This window comes from Tursiops truncatus, chromosome 13 (genome assembly GCF_011762595.2).
Source record: "Tursiops truncatus isolate mTurTru1 chromosome 13, mTurTru1.mat.Y, whole genome shotgun sequence".
In the NCBI taxonomy this organism is placed as follows: Eukaryota; Metazoa; Chordata; class Mammalia; order Artiodactyla; family Delphinidae; genus Tursiops; species Tursiops truncatus.
In genome coordinates this window covers 19,495,643-19,505,770 of record NC_047046.1, presented here as the reverse complement: position 1 = coordinate 19,505,770, position 10,128 = coordinate 19,495,643, and the positions used below count along the sequence as shown (strand labels likewise).

Here is a 10,128-nt window from a genome sequence, read left to right as displayed (position 1 = left end):
CGACCCCAGAGCCTCACTTCTCTAGGGCTCCAGCAGAGTCCGGCAGGAGCCAGGGCCAAAAACCGTTGGATTATCCACATACCAGCTTCCAGAACCACGATTTAATTACAGCACCGATGCCAAGGGCTTTGAAAGCCCCAGGCTAGGTGTTGAAAACCCAGGAAGTAAGGGGGCTTTTGCTGTGCCTTGCTTTCCCTTCAAGGGTTGCTCCCGGGGACACATCAAATCCCCAACCCCCTTTCATCTTCCTTTTGCTTTTCCAGCTCTTTTGCTGTGGACTGTTTTTTTTTCCCTTCCAGATAATTATTTACACAGAAGGAGAATAATTAGCAGCCCAGGAAGCGCGTTTCTGTTCTCAGCTCCCTGCCCCCACCTGCCTCTCTTGTCGGAAGTGGTGCACTTGGAAGAGGGACATCAAAGCTGCTGGGGAGGCTTTGCACCGAGAGGGATTTTCTTTGTCTGACTGAGAAGCAAAGAAAGACAATCTTGGCTTGCTCGTCTCTGCCCGCTGACTGCTGCCATTTCCCTGGGCCTGGGGACCCTCCAGTGACCAAGAAGAGGTGAGAATAACAGACTGCTTCCCAAGTACGGTGGGTGTTTTCCTACTTGGTTTCAATCTCTTTTCCTGGACCACGAAGGGTACATTCTGCCTTCTCAGAAAACGTTAGAGCCAGAAGAGTCTGTCTGGTCTGGAAAACACAAACTCAGATGCTTCTTGTGGTCACCAGGTCACAAGCTGAGGGAAGCAGACAAGTATACGACGATGGGGAGGGGTGGAGTCTGGGGTAACTCAGAGCAGACCTGCCCCTCTTAAAACCTGCCTGTCGTTGCTATGTGGCAATGGGGGCCCAGTGTGGGCTGACTCCCAATTTTTCTAGAGAAGCTGGATACATGAGTTTGCATCTGAAATTAAACTGTAAAATGCTGTGAAGGCCAAATGAAACACCAAAAGAAGGGCTGGCTATAGCCCACGACCACCAATTTGCAATGTCTCATCTGTTTCAACTCCCTCTTCTTGCCTATGAGGGAAACTGAGGCTCAGACAGTAGTCGTAACTTATCCAAGATCACATATAAGGGATGAAGCCAGGACTGGAACCCGAGCCTTCAAGTATATCATGGAATCCAAGCCTTCAAGTATATCATGGCTATTTCCAGGGCTTGAAATAACTTAAGATGCTTGGCACACAGAAGGTACTTAGAGAGTTGTCAGCTAGCTGATTAGCGACAACATTTAACTAGCATTGATCACGTATTATGCTTTAGTACTATGCTAGACGTTACATGTCTTAGACATATTCATCAGGACTCTTTTGGTTGCAAATGACAGAAACCCAACTCAAAATAGTTTAAACAAAGATGCACTGGTTGCCATATATAAAGATGCGTGATCTGCAGGTGTGGCTGTACCTAGACGTTTACACCAATTGTCAGTTCATTTTGCTTTCCCAACATTCGCTTTTTCTCACTTCTGCTCTCCTGAAGGCAGTGTGCTGACTCCATTCCTAGATACATGCAAGATGGTAAAACTGGCCACAGACAGCTTGAAATTTGCGCCTTTCCAGCTAAAGACCCTAGAAGGCAAAAGAGCTCCCTATCCCAAGAGTGGAGCAAAAGCCCCAGGGCTAACTCTCATTGGACCAACTGAAGTCACTGCTCATCCCTAAATCAATCCTTATGGCCAAGAGAATGAAATGTTCTGATTAGCCATGTCTGGGTCATGTGACCACGCTTAGCACTTGAGTGGACCTGGTTTTAGGTCTTACATTTAAGTCTTTGATTCATTTTGAGTTAATTTTTTTTTTTTTTTTTTTTTTTTGCGGTACGCAGGCCTCTCACTGTTGTGGCCTCTCCCGTTGCGGAGCACAGGCTCCGGACGCGCAGGCTCAGCGGCCATGGCTCGCGGGCCCAGCTGCTCCGCGGCATGCGGGATCCTCCCGGACCGGGGCACGAACCCATGTCCCCTGCATCGGCAGGCGGACTCTCAACCACTGCGCCACCAGGGAAGCCCCTTGAGTGAATTTTTGTATGTTGTAGTAGGTAAGGGTATAGCTTCATTCTTTTGCATGTGAATACCCAATTTTATCAGCACCATTTCTTGAAAATACTGTACTTTCCTACTGAATGGTCTTGGCATCCTTACTGAAAATCATTGAACCATAAATGGGAGGATTTACTTCTGGACTCTCTATTCTATTCCATTGGTCCATATGTCTGTCACTAAGTCAGTACCACACTATTTTGAATAATGCAGATTTGTGGTCAAATTTGAAACCAGGAAGTGTGAATCCTTGAGCTTTGTTCTTCTTTTACAGGATTGTTTTGGCTACTTGGGGTCCTTTGAGATTCCACATGAATTTTAAGATGAGTTTTTCTATGTGTGCAAAAAAAAACATCAGTGAGATTTTGACAGGGATTGCATTACAACTGTAGATAGCGGGCTTCCCTGGTGGTGCAGTGGTTGAGAGGCTGCCGGCCGATGCAGGGGACACGGGTTCGTGCCTTGGCCCGGGAAGATCCCACATGCCGCGGAGCGGCTGGGCTCATGAGCCATGGCCACTGAGCCTGCGCGTCCGGAGGCTGTGCTCCGCAATGGGAGAGGCCACAACAGTGAGAGGCCCGCGTACCGCAAAAAACCAAAAAACAAAAAACAAAAAAACTGTAGATAGCTTTGGGTAGTATTGACGTCTTAACAAAATTAAGACTTTTAAAAATACATTTTATACATCTATATACAGATACATATGTGAGTGTGTGTTTGTGTGTGTATGTTTGTTTACATGTTTGAATGTCTGTGTGGTTTGCATATTGATTTATTCTAAAAAGTATAAGAAGTGGCTCTAAATCTAAGACACTCCTGGCCCACAGTAGGCGATCAATAACTACTTTGCTGAATGGTAGTGAATTACACTGAATGAACAGAGAACTTGTTATTGGTCATAAAGTTCAGAGGCTGACGTTTATCTAGGATCAGCCAATGAGTAAGTTGCATTTGTGCTGATTTAATTATCTTATCTTAATGGTTTGTTTATTCATTCAATCATTACATTATTTCTTAATATAAGCATTTACTATGCGCTCAACCCTCTACTACTACTGAGGATATACAGTGATGAACAAGACAGGCACAATTTCTCCTGGAGCTTATGACTGAGTTGGGGAGAAAAACACCGAAGAAAAGATAATTAATGTTTTAAATGATGGCTGCTGTCTTCACTGAGGTCTGTTAGCTCATCTTCATGGAGTTGGTTGGGTCTGTTAAGAATGATAAAATTTACTTATGTCCACCATGTTATCAAGGATTATCTTTGAAAGACTTTACTCTCCTTAAAAAAATGTATATTCTTTGATTTGTTAAGATGTCCCAAGAAGCCACTAAATCAAGAAAGGAATGATTGGGAAAAAGAAAATATTCGCCACAATACTCTTGCAGCCACACTACTCTCAGACTCTGACCCTTTATGGCTGGAGTTGGAATCTACAGTCACAGTTTTCACAGGTGGCGAATGGAAAGGCTAGTGGTGGAAAGAAAACACAGACGTTCTAGCAAAATGATGTTTACTGTTGGGGGGCAAATTTAGACCTTGGGGTGGGGATTAAGGGCAGAATCACTGTATGCACTGGCTGGAAAAAAGGGAAACAGAGCCCTGCACTGACCACGGACGGGAAGCAGCCAACACAGCCTTGCGGGTTTGTGTGTAAAGAGAGCTAGAACAGGGCCAGATATCCCACGTCAAGCCCTGACTGCCTCCCTCTGGCTATGTGACCTTGGGTAAGTCACTTCATAGTTTTGGCCACTTCAGTAATGTCTGCAAAATGAAATGCATCATCTTTGCCCGCTCAGAGGGTGGTCTGAGTATCAACAAGATTGTCTGTGGAAGCTCTGCTCTGACTCTGAGTGGCGCTGAGCTTGGAGGCTAATATTTCCATTGTTCTCTTCACACCTCTGATTCTTCTCATTTCTACCACTTGTTTACACCTGTATTCTTGGCACTTCTGCCATTCCATGTGAGCAGTTTCCAAATTAAAACTGCCACTCAGCGGGAAGGCCTTGAAGTCTCTTTTATTAATCTGAGTATCATTCAAGTCAACATATGTTGTTTTCTAGCTGCACCAAGTAAATTATTCCAGCATCAATGATCTGGAATCAATGATCTTTGGTGTTGGAACAGTGTAACAGCACAGAATGTAGACATTTAGAGCAAACACAGAATCACGGCATAATCCTAGGGGAGGCCCAGAGCTGCGTGACCATGTCCCTAAGAGCCTACCGAGTAGGTCTGCCTGTGACCAGCTCCCAGGATGCTAAGGCTGTGAGCTGGCACTGGAGAGATGAATTATGGGTGGAAGCTACACTTGCTCCATCTGCTGCTCCACATTCAAGCGCTCACTTCTATCCAGCCACCTCCCTTTGGGGAACCCGGATGGGTAGACCAGAACACCGGCTATGGAGCTTGACCTTGAGGGCTGCATCCCGAGGATTCAGGGACAGCAGGGGGATTCTGACCCAAGGTGGCAAGGCACATATATTGAACCAGAGGAGGCTGGGTTTGCTTCATCCATTAGTCAGGTGCATTTCATTTGTGAGAGGGAAAAAGTGAACTCAAACTAGCTTAAGCAAAAATAACATTTTAAAGGGGTGATGGGATTTATTAACTCATGGGATTAAGAAGTCAAAGAAATGGAACTAGCTTCAGACCAGGCTGAGCACAGAGGCTCAGGCAGTATTGTCAGGACTCTGCTCTCTCTCCATCTCTCAATTCTGCTGTCTTTCTTGGCTTGGGTTTCTACTCCAACAGAGAGAGTAGAAACCTACCTGACAGGCATTTGACCTGCTGGCCCACTACTATCCTAGCAACTCAACATCTCCAGTGGAAGAAAAAACAAGTCTTCCCTGAAACTCTTGACAGAAAAGACCTAGCAAGGACTCTGATTGGTCCAGCTTAGAACGCATTCTTATCCTCAGCCAAACCCTGAGAACAGAACTGGGTCCCATTCCCAATCTTGGTGCTGGAGATGGTGGCAAGGGTGTCCTTCCCACCTACCCTGGATGGAAAAGGTCTTTGACTGGAGAGAAGTATCCTGTCACCAGAAGGCAGTGGGTGGGAGAAGGATGGAAGTTAGACCAAAAAAAATGACCAAAATTTATAATATCAAATAATGCTTCATGCTTCCCAAGTCCCACAAGATAATCCACACACACAGAGAAGAAGAGTTCCACGTTCGAGTTAGCTTTGAAAACACTACAAGCTCAATGGCTTTGTATTTTAAAGGTTCTGAGACACCCTGCAGCGAAGAGACCTCTTTAAATTTGTCTAAACCAGCATTTCCTGAAACGTTTGGACCACGGATTCTTTTTGTTTTTCAGAACCAATTTTTAAATCTGAAAAACAAAACAAAACAAAAAACAGATGGGCTACAGAGGGCCAAGATTCAAATGCCAAGAACACCAGGGCCAAACAACCTGAAGTTGGTGTTAACTGGACCAAGAGGCTGGGGCTGGGCAGAGGTGCATTAAGAGTGTGAACAATTCAGGAACAAGCTAAGAGCCGCAGATGGATGACCTTTCTTGGATGGTGGGGGCATAGTTTTTCTGGCCAGAAAAGCCAGAAACTGGGAACTCTAATAGTGCCACCGGTTCAGGGGCCCATCTCACCGTGGGCAGGAGAGCAGTATTGGAGGATGGAGATGGGTGCTCATGAGGCGAGGGGAGAGAAACCCAGGGTCCCAGCAAGGACTCCTTGGTGGACGGAGTGTCTGCTCCCAACACGTGGCAGAACAGAGGCCCTGAGAATTCAGAGCCAAGCTCTAACAGCTCAATCAAGGTAGAAAACCAAATGCTGAGGAGGACTCAGGCTCTGGCCTAGGATTCAGAGTCAGGACTTGTATCTGTCAGGATCGAACAAGGAAAAGAGACAACTGTATGGATGAAGAATAGGGAATCTGAGACAGGGAACTGGTTATACACGTGATGGAAGGGCTGAGACATGAACACGCCCCAGTGAGAGGGCCCAGAGAGGAATCCCGCAGGAAACCCCTACCCCATCTTGGCTGTAGGTAAAAGGGGGAAGACAGTGTTACCCAGAGTCTGAGGTCCCCCAGTGGAAGCTGGCATCACAGTGGGCGAGTCCAACAGAATCTGGGGCCACAGCAGGAGACACGGTAGCCACTGGAGATGCTGACCAGATCGTGTGTGTGTGTAATTAACCATTTTCTCCCTCTCCAGTCTCCTGCCAGTACCAGCCAGTGCTGGACCCAGACAGAAGCCAGTGACCCAGGAGCCTCAAATGCACCGACAGGAGTCTGCTCCTTTGGCAATTCCCTGAGCAGAAAAAAAAAGGTGAGAGAGGTCCCGGACTAGCAAAGAACCTCAGCTTCAAATTACAAGATTACGTGGTTTCCCAGATTTTCCCCAAATCAGGGATCAGCAAACTCTTCCTGTGAAGGACCATTGCAATTCAGTCTCTAATGCAATGACTCAACTTTTCTGCTGTTTCCTGACAGTATACAAACAAATTTGCTGTGTTCTAATAAAACTTTATTTACACAAACAACAGTGGGCCAGATTTGGCCCGCCAGCATGTAGGAACCTGGCGACATACGAAAGACAGTTACCATCTTTGCACCTCACACCCAGGAGGTGACCTCTTTGCTTCTCTCCACAGAAACAGCATCTTGGGCTGTACAAATCGCAAAGCTCATAAAAAATATATATATATTAAAAATATTCTTATGCTTAAAACCATTTCCCCCAGGATTCTGATGTGCAAAACCTTTCCTAGGCTGTCACAACAGTCTACTACATTGTCACCCCATGTGTCTTTCAGATGTGACAACATGTAACCTGGCCCCACATGCCACATCCAACCTTCTCTAGGACAACATGTGATTTCTTCTTCCAAGAGCCCCAGGCACGACGGAAGCTTGAACAGCAGGGGGTTGATTTTGAATTGAACATAACGAACCACCAGTCAAGGGCTGCTCTCTCATTGGTTTAAAGAGGCTCATTCTGTCTCTGGAATTGTGAGAATAATTCTCGAAGACGCCCTCTTGGGGTTTAAGGGTGGATTTAGGCAGGCAGTGGCAATGTATTCAAGCTGGAATTGGTCCAAAATGGTGCAGAGAGCAGCTGCTGAGCGCAGTGAGACGCTATCCCCTTCCCCAAGCTCTGGGTGCAGACAATGCCTGAGCTCCTCTTGCCGGGGAGAGGAGCTTGGTACGAAACTTTGACACATCCATGAAATAGAATTCTTCCCTCGAAGACACACTTCTTTAGAAAGCCCTTATTTCTTGGAATTCCAAATGGAAATGGAGCCACTCATTTCGGCATCCGCATGCGCCCTCTCTTCCCAGCCTTTAGACTTAGTGCCCCCACCATCTCCTTCACCCCACATTTTGGTCCTCCTCCCTTTGTTCTTTTCACCCCCTTCACTAATGCTCCCGTGATCCATCACCCCAGCAGCCACGGCCCTCAGGCAGGTGCAGTAACAACCCATTCGACACAGACTTTGGCTGGAAGAATCTTGACCAAATTTGCTGACCACACGGCATCCATCACTCAGGAAATGTCCTTGTCCAAGTCTACTTCAGAGAGGCCCCAAAGATTCTGTGAAGGCCAACATGCTATGACCCTTCTCTCTTAGTTCTATTACCCTTCCATTTATACGACCACCACATAAAAGAGGAGGGGGTGCAGGAGGGGAGGAGAAGAGCTCTCTTGTCTGGAGCTCCTGAATACGCATGTATTGCAGCTGTCAGTCTCAGCTTTCTCTTGTCAGGTTTTATACCCACTGCCCTCAGCTTCGTGCACCTACACGTTGATCCCAGTCTTACCGCTGTCTCACACTGACCGGCCCCTCAGCTAACAGCTCCTCCCACTGGCACCCAGCCCGCTCCTGGTGGTCCCCGTCCCCGCTCCCATATTGGCTTATCATGGCCTTGTGAGCAGAGTATGGGCATCAACTCATAACATTGCTTATCTGTCTCTAAAACTCACCAGCATTGAACTTGGTCTTTCCTAGTACTCTGAGAGAAGTGACCTTGGACTGATAAAATTTTCTGAAAGCTATAACAGTTTTGAAAGCAGATACTCATTTCGTACTTATTTTGTGTTGTCTGGAAGGCCTTGAACAGTGCTGTGCATGGTGACAACAGTAAATAGGGTTTATCTCATTTCCCAAATCCAGCTGATCAGGAGTGCCTGCCTCAAACTACATCCAGGCTCAGCAGGAAGAGTTCCATAATTGATTAGTAATGTCTGCAGCAGATATAGGCTGGGAGGGTGATGACATACATGCTACTTATCTGCTGTCCCTTTGGTAGGTGGTCAACCAGTACCTGCTGAAGCTGGTGAGACAGGAAGAGCTCAGAACCAAGTTAGAAAAGACAGGATTTAAAATGAGCATTGCTGCTAATTAGCTGGGTTGATACTGAGCAAAATCCTTACTCCTCTGGGCCTCCACTGCCTTAACTAGGCCTTAACTTAACGAGATCCAAACAAAAATATTTCACCTGGAACCTCCAACCTTGCAGAAGCTTATGAAATTAATGAACATTCCCCAAATGACTGTCCATATTGCACAAAGACTAATGAAAAGGCGGCAGCATATGATGGTCAAGAGTGACTTTGTAGTCAGATCAACCCAAGTTTGGAGCCTGGTGGGCAAGTTCCAGAACTCCTTTGTACCTCAGTTTCCTCAACTGTGAAATGACCACTCACGACCACTTAGTAAAAATTAAGTAAGATAAGGTTTGTCAATCCCTGGGTGGGGGCCCAGGAGGCATCTAACACATCCTATCATTATTGGTATCGTTATTATTTCAGACGGGATGGGCCACTTCTCTTTTAGAAGCAGCCTGTAAACCGAGTGATCTTTAGTTCCACAGATCCGTGGTTATTCTGTGGGGAAACACATCCTTTTCCAGATGATCAGAGCAGTTTAGTTTGCTGGCTGCATCCTTCAGAACATGAGGCCCACGGGAAGGGGGAGACATAGCAAAGAACCCTCTGATGTGGAAAAGGCCAGGGACCCCAGGGATGGTTGTCCTCCACAGCCCTTTCTTATGCCGAATGTCTGTGCTCCTCTAAATGCCAGCCACGTGTCTCTACAGGGCTCGGCACACAGGCAGCTCTCTCGGTGGGAGGCGATGCCATTCTGAGATCTTTCTCTACTATTCTGAGTCGGTGTACAGTTCGTGTCCCCTGTTGGGCCAATTACTGACTTAAAATGTTGTTAAGAAAAGGCAAGAACATTCATTATGTAGCAGCGAGCACTGAGGCTCCGTGGTTTTCTATTTATGCTGTTTGAAACAGCCACTCTTCTTTGGTCTCTGTGTGTGTGCGTGTCACCAAAAGGCCTCCGAACCACAGATTCTTCCCTGGTAGCTGTCCGTCTTCTCTCCCCACGCCCGTCTATCACCCTGGCTCGCTCAGCAGGGATCGGCCAGGACAGGAACCGCAGGCAACAAACAGCTGAGCAGGAACCGCAAGTTGCTGGGGACAGAGATGCTTAAGTACCGTACAAGCGCAGGGGATGAAGAAAAGGGAAGCAGGAGCTGATTTATCTGGTCCGCATTCTTGTGGCACAAATGGAGATGAGATCACATGATGCCACAACCGTGAGTAAATTCCACGAAGACACTTGAAACCATGAAAAAACCCAACACACTCCTGGTGTGAAAAACAAGACTAGGAGTGAGGAGACCTGGGTTCTAGTTATGGCCTGTTTGACCTTGAACAAGGAATCGAATCTTTCTGGCTCCCAGACCATCCTTCCGCAAGTTGAAATTGGTGACATCATCATCATGTTTCCATTCAGCCCCTACGATCCATGGATATATGATTCCATGAGCCAAAGCCTGTGGGTGCACTGAGCTCTTTGGTAGATTCCTATTTCAGCTTCATAGAGACCCAGTCTCTGTACTTATAACAGACCCTCAACCAACCACAGGGGAGGGTTCCCCAGATCTGGATACACTTTGGATCAATCCATATCCTTTAGAGTACAGAACTCAAATCTCCCGTGAGCTGGAATACTACTCATCTGATCAATCATTTTCATCCTATGATAAATACTTTATTGCAAGGAATGCACACCTAGGCACCTTTTAAATTAATCCAAGTCTGCAA

At 46.6% G+C, this 10,128-nt stretch overlaps 1 long non-coding RNA gene across 1 annotated transcript; it reads left to right on the top strand.

The window, feature by feature from the left end:
* The first annotated feature begins 414 nt into the window (after positions 1–414).
* Positions 415–8,060, top strand: LOC141276250 (uncharacterized). Its single transcript, XR_012325516.1, has 3 exons — positions 415–560; positions 6,226–6,339; positions 6,827–8,060. It is a non-coding gene; the product is annotated as an uncharacterized lncRNA (long non-coding RNA).
* Positions 8,061–10,128: the final 2,068 nt, after the last annotated feature.